Source organism: Toxorhynchites rutilus, chromosome 2 (genome assembly GCF_029784135.1).
Source record: "Toxorhynchites rutilus septentrionalis strain SRP chromosome 2, ASM2978413v1, whole genome shotgun sequence".
NCBI lineage: Eukaryota > Metazoa > Arthropoda > Insecta > Diptera > Culicidae > Toxorhynchites > Toxorhynchites rutilus.
The window spans coordinates 191,850,340-191,870,922 of NC_073745.1; positions in this window are offsets into that span (position 1 = coordinate 191,850,340).

The following is a 20,583-nucleotide window of genomic DNA, read 5'->3' on the forward strand; positions in this document are numbered from 1 at the left end:
TTTTTGCCTGAAAAATAGATTTTTGACAAAACATTTTTTTAGATAACTGTAAATCTCGATGTGTCATGCAATTTCAAGACATTTGGCATTAATTTTTTAAACCCTGATTTCCGGAGATTTTTTAATTTTCAAAAAACTTAAACTTTGACCGCTTTGCACCACTCTCCCTTAAGTCCCTAGTCCCTAGACTCTCATTGGCAGCACCCTAGTGTACATACTAAGATTGCATTTTTTGACAAGCTGCAAACGCACTGTAGTTTGGTACAGTCACTGTACCAGAGGGGTTGAAAATCTTGCTCATCTGTACTTTTTCTTCCAAAAATATGTACCAAAAATCTGTACCATCGAAAATATTCATTGTAGAAGAAAATCCACTTTATTAGCATAAAAAATACTCATTTATTTACTACAAATATCACATTTACATTTCATTCGTCATTCGTGCGTTTGATGATGCTTATACATAGTCTTTCTAAATTTAGATTGCGTACTATCATTCAATAAAATTTTAGAAAGAAATTGCACACGCGGAAAAATTCTGTACCAATCAGTACTTTTTGACAAAAATCTGTAACTGAACCGTACAGAATCTGTACCAGAATTACGAAAAAAATCTGTACCTTTCCAGATAAATCTGTACGTGTGGCAACACTGCTGCCAACTACTTGAAAGGTAGCCACAAAATAACTTAATTTTCAATTACTTATACATAACTTTGGATTTTTTTTACTCAAAATCAAGAAAATTTTAGCCCGATTTTGGTGCAAAACGGATCTGTTTATTTTTTCTTTTCAACTACTGTTGAATTTGTCTAAATAGGTAAGTTCTACATAAATATAAGCCCAAGTCAAAAAAATCTATGACTACAGAAATATGTTACAGATCAAAATAGCAGCCCTTGGGAAGTTCGTGTAGCTGCTGTAATGAATTGATCTCATAGGGTGCTTAATTCTGCTTATGTAGAGGGAAGAGAAAGGAGAACGGTCATGTGCATTCGAGTAAGTGAAGCTGGCTTCTAAGGAAGACATATATAGGGAAAATAATATTGAGAACGCGATTACTCAAGCTATCTTGATCTGCCATGCGTGAGTATACCCTTTCGAACTTCTAAATCAGCAGCCAGTTGAAATCATTAATTGAATTTTTCACATAGTCAAACAACATGCTTGATATTATGACATCCTGGACCACAATTACATAAAATGCTAGTAGCAAGACCTACACGATAAAGACGTGAATTGAGCCCGAATTGATTGAACTTTAGGGTCAATTAGAAATATCTGTTTGTCCGACGAATGGAAAATAACTCGTGATACACATAGACTCACATTGTGAGCTAACGCCGAATTGTTGGTAAAAAGATTTCTCGTTGCGCCCTTTAGAAAAGCGAGTGTTTAATGCAATCCAAAAAAACATACCCATTTTAATTGTCAAATTGTTTAACTTATTTACTATATTTTCTGTTAGTGTTTCAAGCAAAAAAATTGCTGGATAAATTTCCTGCCTAATGGTAAATAATACAACATATGTCGCAATAACGATTTTGAGTAATATCCGTTTTCTCTTAAGGGGGTATTCTAGTCTAGAAATCTGAAAAAATCGAAATTTTTTTTTACCATATTTCTGTAGTTTAGGCATTCAAGAATATACTCTAGAAAGGACTTATCGAAAATCCTATTATTTACCTAGTTAGAGCCATCTTAGTGATGTGGTATCTAACCTGTTACGGCCATCACAATGAACTTCAAACGCGTTTCTCTCGGAACTAGTTTTTTTCTAACTGGCGTACACGATATCTCAAGTTCTACTGAACCGATTTATGTCAAATTTATATGAAAATAATCTGCATACATCTCTCTATCGCATGAACCAATAAAAAATTATAACTTTTTAATTTTACTATTTTTAAAAAATCGGTAAACGCAAAAAAAAAACGTTTAAAACAGCATTTTTGTTTTCAAACGGCCGCCATTTTGTTAAAATCCATGTTTTTGACTTGTCCGAGGTTCATGCCATAGCGACATCTTTACTGATTCAGAATCTGTTCGATTTTTTTGTTTCAGATAACCAGAAGGACTGGAATCGTGTACGCCATGGCACAACTTTTTTTTGAACACCCTCACTTCACCAGCATGTAACTATTCTAATTATGAATATTTTTTTTCCGTCCTATTTTTGTTTTATTGTTGAAAGATAGATAAACGAATAATGATATAATGGATAGTAAAAATATTCTTTGTTTTATTTTTACGGAGTTCGAAAAAACGTCCGAAATTCGTGTCTCTACACTAGAATACCCCCTTAATGAATCATTACATTTTTCGTAGAGTGACCCCCCCTATATAGAAAAAGACATAGTCCTATGTCAAAAACCTTAAAATGAGATGCAATCAAGAAGAAAACGATATTTCAGCATTGGAACATGAAAATTATGTCGTTAAGTAATTTAAAAAAAGGCCTAAGACATACGGTGTACAACGAACCCGTCAGTTATTTTCAAAGATCGCATTACAAGGCCTATTACACGTTCCTGGTTGTTGGTGTTTGTATCAAAAGTGCTTTCTTCGGAGATCGTTATTTTAATTTATTTGGCGTAACTCGCGTTCGCGAATAATCGGTGCTTGACTGTGGGATTGTAATTCAACGAATTAATGTGTTTGTCTATGAAAGTATAATTCTTTTCAATTGAATGTGACAAATTCAAATATAATGACGGTATGTTCCGAGGATTTTTTAGATAAATAGATAGATAGAAGATAACGGCCATTGAATCAGAAGCACTAACGCCGGTAAACGATTAGTCTCATTACACGCTGTTATAATTTGCAACTCGTTGCAACGACTGAAATCTCCCATATTCCAAGCATTATTCGATTTTCCCCATTGACCCAACACTTAAAAGATTCGTATACATTCAACATGTTAAGGGCACACTTTGAATTCATTCATTGGTTCTCCTTTGGAAATTGGTCTATAATATATTATATCATATCGATAAGTACTGATCAGCGGATTGTCCTTCTTCGAAAGGATGTGATTGATTTCAAATATGTCAAGTATGTTATTTATTCCAACTTCCATACCACAATGAGATAGAATCGGATGGGCCGCTATTCCAAGAAGGATACTGCCGGCGGTAATCAGATATCACATTTTTATAACTCTTTCTCTCATTCCCTAAAACGGAAGCTCGGAATTTTACTGTTTATTATATCACCTCTGTCTTGAAACGCATACTGGAGAATTGGGGTGTTAATTTATGTCGTTTATATCAGCAGTCTTTTTTTACGGTGATGTGAAGCTGACTGTCTTCGTTCCTTTTTTCTTTGAAGGATGTTGGTGCAACGGTCTGTTCACGGGTGAGATGAGTTGAGTTCATACAATTTATAAACCTGCTGATAAAGATCTTCGACTCCTGAATGAAGTTTTGCTGCGTCTTTCCACATTGCTGGAGGTGCGCCTTGAACTGCGTAATTATGGATGCAGTATCACTGGAAGTGCCTAATAAAAATAAGTTTCTGAAAGCGTGCTGCGGAAATGATATATCTCCCTAGCATGACCGTCAAGAGTGAGTGTCATGGGAGGGTCGATAATAGGTTAACACATTTCGTTTCACTTTTTGGTATGTTATGCATAATGTTGTTACATCTAAGCGCCAATAAGTCATATCCTTTTTACGACTCTATGGTTCGCTACTGCTATGATTCGTCCTTTCTTTTTAATGATCATTTTTCTTTTCCTTTTGTGGTTCCTGCTGTTTTCTATGGTTCTCTGACACCTTGTCTCGTTGGAGATCATTTGAAACGAAAAAGTAAAATGTGATCTGACGTAGTCGATTGTTGATTGTCGAATTTCATTGTTTATGTATCTGTATCAACGCTTCTGTCTACATAGAATGAGCCGGTACTAGTCTTCCTTTTTTCGGGGAATCGATGATGCAAAAGTGTTAAAAAGGAATTTTCTCTCAAGATGTACCAAACATCCCGGACCCGGCCGCCAACATTGGAACATTTATCGACTCTAAATATTCTGCGCAACGTTTTGCGCTACATTCTTGGGCTGTTTTCCAATCATGTTTCGCGTATCGCCAGAAGCCAGAAAATAATTATCGGTTCTTTGGTTCCGCCGTGGTCTTCCACAAGTCTTCGTCACTTCGGCTGCATGGTATGAATCGATCGATGGCCGGTGCTTTGCGCGGTATGAAGCAAGCGAGTTTGGTCTGATCGTTTTAATTAAACTATCGATAAGGGGTCAGCTTCGTATGATGGTTTCCATTTACTTCAAATTTGTTGCCCGCCTCGTATTTCGAAAAGAGGAAAAAATGTTGTAAAATTCTTGGCATGGAATGTTTGTGTCAGTATTCTTATTCGTTTTATTATTCGAAGAATGAGTTTCTTGTTATTTTTTTTCCCTAGATGCTTTTAGGTGTAGTTTTATAATAATTGTATACACTGGCTAAAATTCTTTAGTTTGTAGATACTTTTTTTACATTCTCTCTCCCATAGAAATACAGCGGTCAAAATTCAGTTTTTGAGCAAAATCATAATCCGATGATCAGCTTTAACTTACCAAATGACTTTCAGCTGACGATCCAGGGTTCCGACGCTCGGTTTGCAGCCGTGAGAGTTTCTATGTACTTTTTATCACTCGCACTACAGTACTTTTAAGATAATCCAGCGGTTCATTATTTTTGATGTCCTCTTGCATGCTAAATATGTCGGAACCAAAATTTTGATGAGAAAAAATCGATAAAACTAAATGTTATCGGTCAGGAAGTGTTGGAATTTCCTTAGATTTTCGGTTGGTATATTGAGTATGAATTTTTCACCGATTTATTTCCACATATTCCAAAGAATCTCCATAGAATCTACAATTAGGTGTTGTCACGCTATTTGCATATGCACTCCTTCGATCCAGGTTCATTACCCAGTATCAACGCTGAACGACAAGAGGTGATGTTACCAGTGATTCTTCCACGTAAACATCCAGTCACATGTTTGCTGTTTATCAGTTCCCACGAAAAATTTAGCCATTGCAATAAGGAGACCGTACGAAATGAAGTCCGTCAACGTTTCCGCATCCCTAAATTGAAAACGACCTTCGGCAATACCCGAAAGAATTGACAGTGGTGAAGAAGGACGCTGTTCCTGTGGCTGTGGATCAAAATGAGATAATGCGCGAGTTTTCTGGGTCCAAAACTGAATGGTACTTCAACCCTCCAGCATCACCACATATGGGAGGCTGCTGGGAGCGTTTAGTTCAGTCAGTGAACAGAAAACTCACAGAAAAGTTCTAGGCAAAAGGCGGCCGATTCTTGAAGAACTGCGTAATGCATTGACAACAGCACCAAGACTATTAAACGGGGATGGGAAGCCTCTCAAGTGATGGCCAATCAATGTTCGTGTCGTTGGCTTCGCGATTACTTACCAGATATCACCCAACGTACTAAGTGGTTCCAAAGAGTAAAACCTATTGAAGTTGGGGACATCGCAGTGATAGCTGATCCAGATCATCCCAGGTTGGCACAGAGGACGAGTAATAAGAGTAGTGAATCGAGATGGACAAGTACGTTCAAACGGGTACCGAAATCTATGAGCGCCCAGCGGTGAAACTCGCAATATTGGACGTCAGTAGCGGAATGAAGTGATCAATCCCCTCTAGAGCAGCTCCTTCGATCCAGGTTCATTATCCAGTATCAACACTGAACGGCAAGGTATGGGCTAAACAAAACAGAAACGAAAAAAAAAGTTCAATTAGTTGTGCACTTGAAAAGAAAAGGAACAAAGATTTTTGAATTGAGGTATAATCGTTGAATTTATTGAATTATGATTTGTTTTCGGTAACTTTGTTGATAAACGATATTATTCAATAGAAATAATTAAATTGTTCAATTCAAAATTGTAGGCATTTAGAATATTTAGAAGGAGAATAATTGTTTAAATTCAAAAGGAATCACTGATCATAAGTGAAATCAATTGTATTGTGATTTAACAATGTACTTATTTTAGAAATTAAAAATTACTTCTTCGAGGAAAAAAGGAGTTTTTTTTTATTTGGAAATCTTTTTTTGGGCTTCTAAATAAAAAATCCAACAGGTGTATAAAGTGTTTTTCGGTAGTGAACCCTTCCGATCTCCCGATTTGGATTCCGAGTGCAACTGTACTTCAACGAATTGACCTATCAATGCCTACTCTATCATCTCGCCGGTCAGCTCAAATTCGAAGGATCATCCATAGATGGGCTCTGCAGGCCACCGGGCCTCCAATTCATTTAAAGGGGGGACTCTACTCTGGAAGGTCGAAAATTAACAGATTTTCCGGATATTGGAATTAAAGCTGAATGTATTTTTCATGTTTTGGATGTCAATATAGAGATTGCATTCAAAAAAAAACGGGTGGGTAATGTCAGAGACATAACCGGAGAGACGTAGGACTAAACAAAGGCCATTTTATAGCGGCGGTCGAATTGGATTTTTCAAGATAATGGAATAAGCAGTATTATATTGACAGCATAGATAAAGGTGTGTTCCAATTTTCAGATCAATTAGTCAGAAGGAACGGTGAAAAATTTCTATTAATGTGAGACAACCCTACAGAAATACAAACAGGTCCAGTTGACTGAAACCGTTTAAAAAAGTAGTTGGTTATTTTGTTACTGCGGACGCCATCTTCTGGTGGCGGCCATTTTGGATTTGCATTTTTCATAAATAACTGTGTTCTACTGGTCAAGCCATTTCATTTAAAACCAATATTGATGAGGGGTTCGGAAAAAATATATATATCGCGATTTTGTTGTGGCGGCCACTTTGGATTTGCATTCCTCATGAATAACTGTGTTCTACTAGTCAAGTCCTTCATTTGATACCCATATTGGTGTGGTTTTGAGAAAATATGTAATCCGTCATTTTGTGGTGGCGGCCATTTTGAATTTGTATACTTCATAAATACCTGTATTCTACTAGTCAATCCCTTTCATTTGTTACCCATATTGATGGAGTTTTAAGAAAATCTGTAATCCGCCATTTCACAGCGGCCGCCATCTTGGATGTTCAAGATCATGAAATACGCAGTTTTATAATGACTGCAGAGACAAAGGTTGTTCCAAATTTCAGATCAATCGGTCAACAGGAAGGGGGTCAAATTTCTATTTATGTGGTACAGCGCTATTGACAAACAGGTTACATACAAACATGTAACAGCTAAATAAACAAAACAAACTTCAGCATTCTATCAAATCGAGGGCAATTAGCCTCTCCTTCACCCGGCGCGACGCTTCCACCGCTTTTAACATACTTCGATAAGCGATGAGGCTCTCCTGCTCCACATCCGATAGAAACTCCTGTCTCTTCCTCTTGCGGTATCGCACCGTATACATCGCCTGCAAATGCATCGATATATCTTATGCTGAAAATCAATCTCAAAGTAGCGTCCAGTGATAGAATGAATCCAAGCACAATCACCGCTCTCTTCTATACAGTGCGAGTCCGCAAATCCAATGGAGCGCGCGACCGAAATCGGCGTTATGCAAAACCATCCTATGTCGTTCAAATTAAAACGACACATAATAAAAAAGCACAAACGTTTTTTGCGTTCACAATCGTTCACCGATGATAGAATGTGACGAGGCAGGTACACTCCACACACTCCAGCACTACACCCCCACCCTCTTGCCTTGAGAAAGGCACTCGATCCCTCGCCGTCAGGTCGTCCAGCAACGATATTGTCCAGTCGGTGTCCACGCAACGAATGGTGACCAAGCACCACCATCGCTCTCTTTATATAGCCATGTAGTTAACGTTGTAGGAAGGAAGGAAGGAAGGTCTTGAATTATAGAGACTTTAAACTTTTGCAGTTCATTCGTCTCTAGCCTTGAGAAAGGCCCTTTGAAAACTCTACTCTACTCTATTACTCTACTCCAGCGCTACCACCTCCGCCCGCTTGCCTTGAGAAAGGCACTCGATCCCTCGCCGTCCAGCTCGTCCAGCAACGATGTTGTCCAGTCGGTGTCCACACAAAGAATGAACGTTGTAGCGACCGCCTATATTTATTTATAATATCTTTCTCGTCCTACACCTTCCCCTTGTCCATACGGTTCGCCCGTACCCGTGGTGGCTTGTATGAATAGCTGTTCGCTGCGGGAGCGCAGACAAAATGTATGGGAAAGTAGGGATTTCTTTCTTCCAATTTTTCATCAATGTGAACTTTATGTGAGGTGAAAATCATAGCATATAGCATATAAACAATTGCTGAGAGTATTTCCTATTAATGTGTGTATTTGGAATCAAAATCCATTCATTAATTGAAGAGGTATACACGTTCAAAAACTGAACACTTTTCCACATCGAATTATTGAAATGGGCCCCTATATTGAACGGTTAGACGTAGTCCTACGTCAAAATAAAAAATACATCTTCGAATATACCTTAGCCAAGCACCAAAATATTCCAAAACAAATTTTAATTTCAACATTCAGAAAAAAACCGAAAATCCGTCATTTTTCGACCTTCCAGAATAGGGCCCCCCTCAGATAATGGCTTTTATGAATTTGTTGAAAGATCATCATGTCTCTATCCATTACATCTCATCATTTGGCGACAACGCTGCAAGGTTGCCTCAGTCGAGTGTTCCTGCTCCTGAGCCTACGCTTTTCTACTACCAAAATACTGGGGACCTTCACTGATGCAGTTGGTAGCTACACTGTTCTGGTTCAAGAATTAATCTTACGACATGTGCTTTGGGTTTGTCCACGTCGTAAACCTGTATGGAACTCTTTTCGTTGTTGCAGAGGGCGTTGTTTATAAGGTTTCCTAAACAAAACAATTATTGCCCTAGGTTTGATGGTATTCTTGCTCTTTTAATAAAAAAGATTTGTGAAACACTGAAATCCTCAAAATCGATTTTAGCAATATTCAACATATCTCTACGGAGGCACGAATTTCATGAAAGTTGGAAACCATCCGTTATGTTCTCCTCTATTTAAAAAAAACACATTTAATCAGCACAGTGTGGAGAATTATCGTGGAATCACTTCCCTGTGCACTTGGTCTAAGGTGTTTGAGTCCATTGTCTATGATCATCTACTGTTTCGGCTGAAAGTTACATTTCTACTGCACAACATGGATTTTACCCTGGCCGATCAATTTCAACAAATTTATAGGAATTAACATAGCTATGCGAACTTAGTCAAGCTGGTTTCTCGTGGAAAACGTCTGGAAGATCTATCATTTGTCTCTTTTAAAGTGGCCGTAAATTAATTTTCATCCAACGTAGTCGACGATGTTTGGCACTGGCCAGGAGTAATCACCATCCGTGTTTTCAATCACGACCAAAAACCGGGTCCCTCGTTATCTCTCCATTTCATAGAATTTGCTAAAATCAATCTGACAATCACTATATCGATTTGGGATGGATCTCAATTTTCCGCTTAACCCATTCTCACCCTCACTCAGTGTAAATAACAGATTATTTCGAAAATATTGAAACTCGAATGGAAAAAAAATTATGTAATGACTCATCTGGCAATCATTCTATCCAATATTTACAATTTTAGTAGTTCTGTCTAATGCCGGGCATTAGATTTTTTCTAAGGTGTTATTTGATGAATATTTACACATCAAACTTTGATGAATTATTAAATAATAACTATTTGTACTACAGTTAAATATTATGCATTGGAAGTTGTTGAAATATGCCTCCTATTAAACGGCTCACAGCTTTCAAAAATATTCGCAATATTTGTCAAAATATTACTAATAGTAACTTTCTCCATTTTTGACCCAATTTAACCCCCATCGACGGTAACTGTAATTGTAATTGAGATGGAAAACTTCACATTTACGGAACAAAATATTCTCGATGCGTTTCCTGTATTGAAATCTTCTGCTGGATTCCATATTGATCTGCCATATCCTTGGGCAGGTCAATGTACGAGTATCGACTGTTATTAATACATATCCAGCGATTTGGATCAATTTCCAGCGAACAGATCACGGGAGAAATCAATCAATTCATGCGATGGGTCGTGAATTCAACTATGTGTTTCATTTGGTTGGTTTTTCTTGTTCCATTATTAAGCAATTCCAAATGAAATCGTCCTAAAAAGGCAGATTTCAAAACATGTATTTTTGATTCGAATGAGAGTTTGTATTCCGTTTGGGTTGGAGGAAATATGAGTTTTCTACATCAATTGGGAATTTTTTGACTTAAGCGTAGGTTTTGCAAAAGGGCGTATCGATTTTAGTGAGAGAAATATTTGATAATTTATATCTCAGAAACTCGTACCGAAATAGTGTCTTAAAAAGAGTTATAGAGTATTGAAATCAAACGTCAAAAAAATATAAACTATGAAAAAATAGTACTCTTTTTTATTTAAGGAAAAAAACTTTAATTTACAATATCTAAAAAGCATATATTTTCATGCAGAGATCATGAGTTCAATTCTCACTCCCGACATTCTTCCAAAAATGGAAGTAAAAGTGACGAACCAGCCGAAATGTGTTGAAAGTCACTATAATAGAGAAAAAAAGCATATATTTTAATTTTTTTCAATTATTTCATATAAAATAGAAGTCATGTGAAAAATTCAAAAAATAAGTCCGAGTAAGAAAAACTATGTTTGACAAACTTTGTGGATCATCGAATTTTTATGAATTCTCGAAACTTCGAATTTATGTATTTTTTTTTTTTTTTATTAATTCGTTTATTTTTGCAGGCTCAGTAACTTAAGTTTAAAGGAGCCGAATTCTTAAATATAATTTTAAAACTATATATATAAACAATTTTCTTACATCTATGGTTAGTAAGGTGGAAAACCGATTACTCGCGGTGTACTCGAGTTTAGAAGGGTGACATATTTTTAGGAGAAGGATGGGGTATAAGGAAACTGTAACAATGTTGATGAACACTCAATTCTTAAATCTGTTCGTATATCTATAGTGTTTTTACATTTCAACTTATTCTACTATTTATAGCAAGGGGACGAATTACCCGCAAAGGAAGGAAAGGAGTGTATAAGGACATAGGGACAATCACACACGAAGATCGATAGCTTTAAGGAAAACATATATATGGGACATGTAATCAAGGTCTAACCGAGCCAACACATCTCTCACCGGTACATTGGGCTGTCTTCCTCGGGCCCGAAGGGAGTTTTCTAAATTCGATCTGGCGACCAGATACACCTCGCACGACCAAACAACGTGCTCGATGTCGCGATAACCTTGGCCACAAACACAGAGATTGCTGCTGGCAAGATTGAAACGAAAGAGTAGTGCATCTAAAGAACAGTGATTGGACATGAGTCGGGAGAAGGTGCGAATAAAGTCCCGACTCAATTCCAGACTTTTGAACCACGGATTGAGGCTAACCTTAGGGATAATCGAGTGAAACCAACGGCCCAATTCATCTTCATTCCACTTGCGTTGCCAGTTAGCGATGGTATTTTTGCGGACTAAAGAATAAAATTCATTGAAGGCGATTTGACGCTGATAAATATCACCTTCAATTGCACCTACCTTTGCTAATGAGTCAGCCCTCTCATTACTCGGAATTGAGCAATGAGAAGGGACCCAGACAAAGGTAATGACATAACAGCGTCTGGATAAAGCACTCAAAATTTTTCGTATTCTCTCAAGGAAGTACGGCGAGTGCTTTTCCGGCCTCACTGAACGGATAGCTTCGACAGAGCTAAGACTATCCGTTACAATGTAATAGAACGAATTTATGTATGTTAACAATCAATTTTAGCCACAAATTATGAATCCTTCCTTCTAGATGCAGCCATTCTCGAGATAATTTGAAAAATATGTCTAATTTATTGTCATTTGTATAGTAAATAGGCCTCTTGAATAGGCTTGTCATGTTATACCGTCGTCATGTTCATGAAATTTTATGAATTTGCTTATAATTTCCAACAACTTTTCCAAATAAATCATTATGGTCAAACTAATGTAAATATTTGGGAGTTACGTTGAAAAACATTTGAAGACAAGTGGGTTAGTACAAAACATAGCGATATTAAAAAATCTTTTTTGGCCGCAGGATATAAAATAGTACGATCACAAGCACGATCTCAACAGAAGAATCGAAAATTTACTTCCAGCTTCGTGTAATGTGCCCTAGTTACGGTAAGTGAAAAAGATACGGTCATATTGGGTTTTCCGTTATCAGTACATAAAATTAACACGAATTCATCGTGAGGACCAAAATCTCAAGTCTCTAGTTATATTAGGCTGTCAAAAAAGTCCTGCGGTATTTCCGCGAGGTGTCGTTGTAAGCGCGTAGTTCTAGTTGTATTCATTGTATCGAGTCATACTATAGCTTGTTGGAAAGGTATTTTTGCGTGCTATAATATAGTCCTTGACAGTGTTTTGTTTGTTCAAGTCGTTCGTGAGTTATAGTGTCGCAAATATGGAGCAAAATAAAGAGAAAATCCGACATAAAGGGTGTGTCACATCAAATTGCATCACGGAAAAAACGCTGTAGAAATTCGCCCAGTAGACCGATCCTTTTGAAAATTTTAGACAGCAAAATAAAAACTATTAAACAACTTTTGGCATTTTCTTTTTATTCATACTTCGAGCCCAAGCCCGTATGCTCGCACCTTCCTCTTTACCCCGTCCATAAGGTTCTGTACAACGTCAGGTTGTAGTTTTTTTTGAACAGAAATCCATTTTCTCTTGAAGTCCGCCTCCGGTTTGACAACTTTTGGGTTCTTCCGGAGGGCCTGCTTCATAATCGCCCAATATTTCTCTATTGGGCGAAGCTTCGGCGCGTTAAGCGGGTTCATTTCCTTTGGCACGAAGGTGACCCCGTTGATTTCGTACCACTCCAACACGTCCTTTGAATAGTGGCACGAAGCGAGATCTGGCCAGAAGATGGTCGGGCGCTCGTGCTGCTTCAATAGTGGTAGTAAGCGCTTCTGTAGGCACTCCTTAAGGTAAACCTGCCCGTTTACCGTGCCGGTCATCACGAAGGGGGCGCTCCGCTTTCCGCAAGAGCAGATCGCTTGCCACACCATGTACTTTTTGGCAAACTTGGATAGTTTCTGCTTGCGAATCTCCTCCGGAACGCTGAATTTGTCTTCTGCGTAGAAGAACAACAGGCCCGGCAGCTGACGAAAGTCCGCTTTGACGTAGGTTTCGTCGTCCATTACCAGGCAATGCGGCTTCGTCAGCATTTCGGTGTACAGCTTCCGGGTTCGCGTCTTCTCCACCATGTTTTGCCTTTCGTCGTGGTTAGAAGCCTTCTGAACCTTGTATGTACGTAGGCCCTCCCGCTGCTTGGTCCGCTGGACGAATGAACTTGATAAATTCAGCTTATTGGCGACATCCCGGACCGAACTTCTCGGATCACGTCTAAACTGCTTAACTACGCGCTTGTGATCTTTTTCACTGACGGAGCATCCATTTTTGCCGTTCTTCACCTTCCGGGCGATGGTTAGGTTCTCGAAGTATCGTTTTAGTACTCTGCTGACCGTGGATTGGACGATTCCCAGCATCTTACCGATGTCCGGATTCTCGAAAAGAGTGCACAGGATTAATTCACGACGCTCTTTTTCGTTCGACGATAGTTTTCCAAATTTACGAAAAATTGACAGTGAAGCATGGTCAACGTGATCTATACACTCTTATCTGATTATAAGCGAAAGCTGAAGATATAATTCCTAAAAAATAAATTTCTACAGCGTTTTTTCCGTGATGCAATTTGATGTGACACACCCTTTATTTTACAGTACTACTATGACAAAGGCAAAAATGCATCTCAAGCTGCCAATAAAATTTGTGCAGTTTATGGACCCGATACAGTTTCCATTTTCACCGCACAACGATGGTTTCAACGTTTTCGTTCTGGTGTAGAGGTCGTCGAAGATGCGCCACGCTCCGGAAGGCCTGTCGTCGAAAATTGCGACAAAATCGCTGAATTAGCCGAGAAAGACCGGCATAGTAGCAGCCGTAGCATCGGCCAAGAGCTGGGGATAAGTCATCAAACCGTTATTAACCATTTGAAGAAGCTTGGATTCACAAAGAAGCTCGATGTATGGGTGCCACACACGTTGACGCAAAAAAACATCTTTGACCGTATCGACGCATGTGAATCGCTGCTGAATCGCAACAAAATCGACCCGTTTCTGAAGTGGATTGTCGTAAGTGACCCACTTTTCATCGCCAGTCACCGATGAAAAGTGGGTCACTTACGACAACATGAAGCGCAAACGGTCGTGGTCGAAGCCCGCTGAAGCGGCTCAGACGGTGGCCAAGCCCTCATTAACGGCCAGGAAGGTTCTGCTGTGTGTTTGGTGGGATTGTCAAGGATTAATCTATTATGAACTGCTTCCCTATGGCCAAACGCTCAATTCGGACCTGTACTGCCAACAACTGGACCGCTTGAAGGTAGCAATCATGAAGAAGAGGCCATCTTTGATAAACAGAGGCCCCATTGTCTTCCATCAGGACAACGCCAGGCCACACACTTCTTTGGTGACGCGCCAGAAGCTCCGGGAGCTCGGATGGGAGGTTCTTTTGCATCCGCCGTATAGTCCGGACCTTGCACCAAGTGACTACCACCTGTTTTTGTCCATGGCGAACGAACTAGGTAGTCAGAAGTTAGCCACAAAAGAGGCCTGTGAAAATTGGCTATCCGAGTTTTTTGCCAATAAGGAAGCGAGCTTCTATAACAGGGGTATTATGAAGTTGGCATCTCGTTGGGAACAAGTCATCGAACAAAACGGCGCATATTTGACTTAAAACAGATGATAGTAACTAATTTTATGAACAAATGAAAATTCAAAAAAAATACTGCAGGACTTTTTTGACAGCCTAATATACTATGTAGAATCTTTAAATCATGCATTTGAATTTGATAACGCAAGATTGTGTAAACGTAAGGTAAATGCAATTATAAAATTCATTCCAGAATATGTTTTTCTTTACGTATTGAAAGAAAATGAAAAAAAATTAGGAATATCGTAATTTGGATCTGACTTATTTGTAAATACGTAATAAAGCCCTTTCCATTGAACAATCAATTCTTAACGAACCACCTTCGCATTTATAATTCTCATAGCCGATTAGTGTCGAGTTCTGATTGTTATTCAACCAAATGAGCTTGTAAAGTGTGGAACAAGTGGTTTCTCAATGGGAAATGTCCCTTAAAAATGATAAAACATAAAATTGCGCATCATCACAGTGAGCAAATTAACCACCAAATTATCTTCCTGAGAAAATGACACATAAAACTAATTGTCCGCAACTCTCAGTGGGTAACGGCTACCGTTCGATCGGACTTTCCTTATTATCTCTTCCTCGAGCAACTTCCAAAATGAAGATGTTCGCTGGTGATTTGCCGGTTTGTATATTCGGTGAGCATCTGTAATTTATCTGATTTTCCCCACTCCCACTTGCATCCCATCGTTGGATGCTGCTGCGCCCATTGCACCCAAAGTCCCACAGCTAATGCATGTACGTCTCTTCGAAACGTGATACTAGCTGTCGCTGCTATTTGCACCAACCGCTCATTTCGTGATTTGGCTTAATTTCAGCAGAACAGGACGACATCACGCCGCTCGGAGGGATCTCTCCGAGTTAAGCAGGTTTTGCCGCGTTCAAGCCAGTACCGATTACGAGAGGTTTACCGAGGATTGGATTACTTCGTGTGATAACAGTAATTAACACGATTTCGGTTTTAATTATGTTGTACCAAGCTGGAGTCGTGCGCTTCAAAAAATTCCACTTTAAATTTCTCGCAACCGGCAATGTTTCTAGTCGAAAGTTTCACTTTCAGCGTTGGTTTTCACGAACGTAGCCTAGTGTGTCCTTTCAGAGGCCAAGGAACCAGGACAAACCGTGATTTTGATAAACTTTGTACCTTGTAAAAGTGAATAAAAATAAATTTGCGGGAGATCTCTAATCTGTACATCCATGTTTTGCCTCCTCTTTTCGACGAAAATCACCAGGTTCTACGCCTCGCTGTCAGAAAGATCCGCGAATCTCCCCAGCATCATTCGTCTCCTTCGCGAAATCGCCCCAAGCTGCTGCTGCTGCTGCTCAAAAAGGTTATACTTCATTCATTGCTGCGAAGCAAAGGCCTCTCAGAATGTACTCACGTATAGCAGGAGAACTCACTGCTGGTCCAAAGAAGATAAATTACAAGCCTCTTCTTCACGTTCTCTCCGCTTCACTTCGCCATCTCTCCTCTCGACAAGATGCACAAGAAAGTATAACTGAGGCATGGCCACGTATGGAGTGTAAGTAAGTGTATTCGCCTGCAAACAGTAGCCGAGGAATTAGCATATCTAGCCCTGTATCTTACCGTTAACATACAGAGCAGCTCTTTCAGCGCATTGTGTCTGAGCTGGATCGCAGCTTTTCTTGTTGTTCCTTTTACTGTTTTTGAGGGATGACGCAAAGAAGCTCCTCCTCAGATGTCAACTTTTCTTCTTCCAGAAGACCTTTACAAAAAGGACAGTTCACTCCCCCAGAAGGTATACATTTCTTATCGCACACTACTGATTAAATGAATTGTGGACGATGTGGGGATAAAAAATATTCTAGAGTGGAGAGAATATAAATGAAAAACGGTTCCTGCCTTGAAATGATAGACGAAAATTATATTTTGAACGGCTCATTGTTATTGGTTTGGTGTTTCTGAACAGTGATTCAAATCACCAATGATTTCACTTTCTAGAATTATAGAATGATAAATCCAAATTGTGCCTATTATTTTATATGTAGACATTTTTTCTCCTGTTTGCTATTTACTGATGTTTCGAAGTTCAATTATTTCGGAAGCGATGAAATTTGCCGTTTGCGTCGGTCAACGATTAGAGCCTAGTTGGGCAGAGATACACTGCGTTTCACAACTATAGAACCTCTCATTTTTTCTGAGTTTCCAGAGATACAATGGTAGACATTCGTCTAGCCGCACCCTATTTTTCCTCAATATTTTTAAAAATAAGTCAATTTTGTACAGTTTTGCTCATAAAAGATGATTGTTGTTTACTTTCATCGAATTCATTCTAAAAAAAGTATAAATTCACTTTTTGTTTTCTAAGTAATTCAAATATTTGGAATCAGGGTGGACATTCGTTTAGCCGCATCCTAAAATTTCAATAAAAGAAAATTTGTGCGGCAAATTTCGAGTCCAATCGGTAGGTAAAATTTAGTATGTCCACCTCCATTTCGGATCACTTTGAAAACTCGAGTCAGACAGCCTTTAAAGTGTTGCCATATTGATTATAGCCCAACATTGCTGAATTACTGCCTTGAGACTGGAAATGTTGTCAAATTATCATCCGTTTGCATAGACCATCTCGGCCAAGATTCTCCATAGGTTTTCTATGGGATTGCAATCGACTCCCAGAAGGTCATTCAAGAAGCGAAATGTCCTTCTCGGCAAACCATGCCTTCGATTGCTTGGAAACGTGGATCTATACATAATCCTGCTAAAAAACGATATCCTCGGTAGCGTTATTCACAATATGGCCAATCAAAACGTTCTCCAGTAATTGGAGATACTTTTCGGAGTTCATTCGGGTGAAAATGAAACAAATGTGAAGCTTGCTGTGATAAAACGGCTCCCCACACTGTCAAACTTCCGCCCCCAAAGATTCGCTTCGATCTCACACTATGCCGTTGACTTAAATTGTACCAATAGCAACTGTAACAGTCCGGACCATCCAAATTGAACTTTTGGATGGTACAAGCTGGAAAATACAACATTTCTCCATTCTAGTTTCCATTCCATGTATTGCAGGGCGAAAATGAGATGGTTCTGCTTATGGATGGCGGTCAGTTTCGGCTTCGCTTGAAGTTTCTTCCACATGATGTATGGTGACTCATTCAAGATGCGCGCAATATGCCTCTTCGTTAGTGGAACAACCGATTCTGCCTTAACGTATGAGCAGGACATCGTTACCTGGTTGCTTCGTGTCTTATTCGACCTTTAAGACGCAAAGTAACTCTGGTGTTTCCATTTGTTGATCGTTATATCCCATATTTCTGGCACTATTTAAAGTAATTCCGTACCACTTTCTCAGATAGACCAATTTTTGTTACGATCGAGCAATTAGAAAACTTTTGTTCACTGAATATCTTTATTATTTTTTAGAACACCTTTCGCCATTCCTTTAAATTCTACGTAAATCACTATTCTGACCAACTTCTTGCGTTGCACATCTAATATTTATCTTGTAAATTGAACATTCCTAAGTATTTTTTCAAAAAACACAGATAAAGGCTTGGTGATTATGCGAAAACTCGATTTTTATGCCCTGCGGCTAAACGTATGTCTCGGGAAAAAACGACTTTTCAATGTTTATATCCACCTATGCCGCCTTGTGTGTGTGATTGTGAAGCACGTCCTTTCAATAAATGTGACATAAATATACTATCACTACAGCAAATAAGTATCCCGATAAAAAGAATATTCCTAGTTGTTTTGTAAGTGTTTCAAGTTTTTTTTTCAAGTGCGGCTAAACAAATATCTATCACTGTATGTAAGAAGTCGATTGAATTGAAGTATATAGTTTAGAATACAATCACTATCTTCATTTATAAGACTGGCCATTTTAACTTTATTGTTGTGGTCAGGCGCGAAACAATCAAAAAACTAAAATTCCAGTGTTTCATAACTATAGAACCGTGGAGGCGATCTGGCGTAGCGGTAACATCCATACCTCTCACGCTAAAGGTCACGAGTTCAATTCTCACTCCCGACATTCTTCCGAAATGGAAGGTAAAAGTGACGAACCAGCCAAATGTGTTGAAAGTCACTATAATACAGAAATAAAAAAAAAAAAAAACTATAGAACCAGATGGAAAAACTCTCGCTTCTTTACAAAATTAACGTCAATTTCGCATGAATTACAATAAGTTTCTAATTCATAGATCATCTTTAGTTCTCAATCAGTTCAAATAACCCATTCGGAGTGGTTTTGACCAACCGGCTCCATGTTGTAGTGTGTATCTCGTTCTACGCAGAGTATACTGCTCTTTTTATCTCTTCAAATCACTCATACTGCTTGTAAGGTGCATCTACTATCGTCCGATCACTCCTCAGAAGTTCCTGATAGCGTTTTGATTTGATAAACAAGCTGACAAGTCCAGAATCTGAAGCCCCTATTCATGAAACATGCCATAACCTTCCGGATTTTATGAGTTGATGCCAAATTACCCAATTATCAAAATGTTTTTGATGCAAAAACAGCAGTAAATGATTCTAAAGCTTACCATCAACACGAATGAAAAATCAGAAGTGCAACGAAGTACTTCAGAATCATTTACTGCTGTTTTAGCATCAAAAACAATTTGATAATTGGGTAATTTGGCATCAATTCATAAAATCCGAAAGGTCATAGCATGGTTTCATGGATAGGATCTTCAAATTCTGGACTGGTCAGCTTGTTTCCCAAATCGAAACCATGTCAGGAACTTCTGAGGAGTGATCGGAAGAATAGTAGATGCTGTTCACAAGCAGTATGAGTGATTTGAAGAGCCTCAACAAGTAGTATCCTCAGCATGATTTGCATTTGCGTGATTGTGAGTCTGGGTGATCGTTATTCATCACGTATGTCATGAATGTCACCTCCAACTTATTTGGAAGAAAAAAGTGTCTAACGATCGAATCGCATCCTTGCATATCTCAAGTGTTTATAACCTTCTGATCGATACGAGACTAGTGTGAGGAGCCGAATATCCATCACTACTACCTTCTCCGCATCACCAGGACGCACTGCCCCCAGTACTAACTCCACCCGATCCAGTCGCGCCATCGTGTTTTTCCTGCCATCGCTGTCGTTCTGGTCCTGAGATCGTGGTTGGAAATGGGGTCCCCCGACATCATATATTCGGCAAGTATAAATGCGTTGGAAACAATTTCTGCCCTAATTCGCCCTCGCGTTCCAGCTCTCACCATCGTTAAGATGATGCGGATTTATTGACATCTCGACGCTTCGTTTTACCATTTCCTGAAAGTCGTCCTGGCCCTGCGGTCGTGGTCGATGAAAGAGTCTTCCAGCCTGTGCTGACAGTGAATCACGATTTGGATCTTGCGCTACGGATTTATTATCAGAACGTTCGTGGCCTGAGGACAAAAATTGATCAGGTGTTCCTTGCTACTGCTGAACTGGACTATGATGTATAGTCTTCACCGAAACTTGGCTCGACGACTGTATCCAATTACTTTCACAAGTAGATTGGTCGGAAGTTTTCCAATCCATGATGTCGATAGTGCCACCAATTGCTTCAACCACATTCCTATGAGTTGCATAACGCAGACTGTGCCACGTAGCAGACCCCCAAGAAATCCTGCATGCTCTAACGTTCGCCTAAGAGCACTAGGCAGAAGGCGTTTCAAATTTTCAAAACTCTACTGCCGCATAAGATGCCCCAACTAGGTCTTGTGACTCTGGGTCTGGTGACTCTGGGTCTTGTGACTCTGAGCATTTCTCGCCACGTTCTGGTGTACCACGCAGCAATCTAGGTCCATTGCTGTTTACACTGTACTTAAACAATGTGGTAGTTTTTCTGCGAAACGGTGGACTACTCATCTATGTTGATGATCTCAAAATTGCTCTTGTTGTTCGAAG